Here is a 380-nt window from a genome sequence, read left to right as displayed (position 1 = left end):
ACACTCCTGGTTGTCTGTGGGCATGTGTGCAGGTGCTACTGTCCTCTGGTGGAGAGAGGCCAGGGCTGCCGCTCACACCGTATGACAACGGAATGGCCTCCACAGCACAGACTGGCCACACTGGACGTCACACAGCCAAGGCTCTGCAGAAGGGCCAAAGGCCCTGAGACCTCACTCACTAGCTTCTGCCCCCTCACCTGGGCCTGCCAACCTGGGGCAGGTTTCAATTCTCCCTCGAGGTCCCTAGGGCCGCACAGGAAGCTTGATTTCAGGCTGCAAACTTAGAGGACGTACTCTTTTCACCCGGCATGGAATCCCGAGGCCGGGAGAGGCCGCTTCTCCAGCTTGCCAGCTCACCTCGCACCTCCCCTTCAGCTCAA

This window comes from Galeopterus variegatus, unplaced genomic scaffold (assembly GCF_000696425.1).
Source record: "Galeopterus variegatus unplaced genomic scaffold, G_variegatus-3.0.2 Scaffold1360, whole genome shotgun sequence".
Taxonomy (NCBI): Eukaryota; Metazoa; Chordata; class Mammalia; order Dermoptera; family Cynocephalidae; genus Galeopterus; species Galeopterus variegatus.
The sequence above is the reverse complement of the archived record's forward strand: the minus strand, read 5'-3'. Positions refer to the sequence as shown.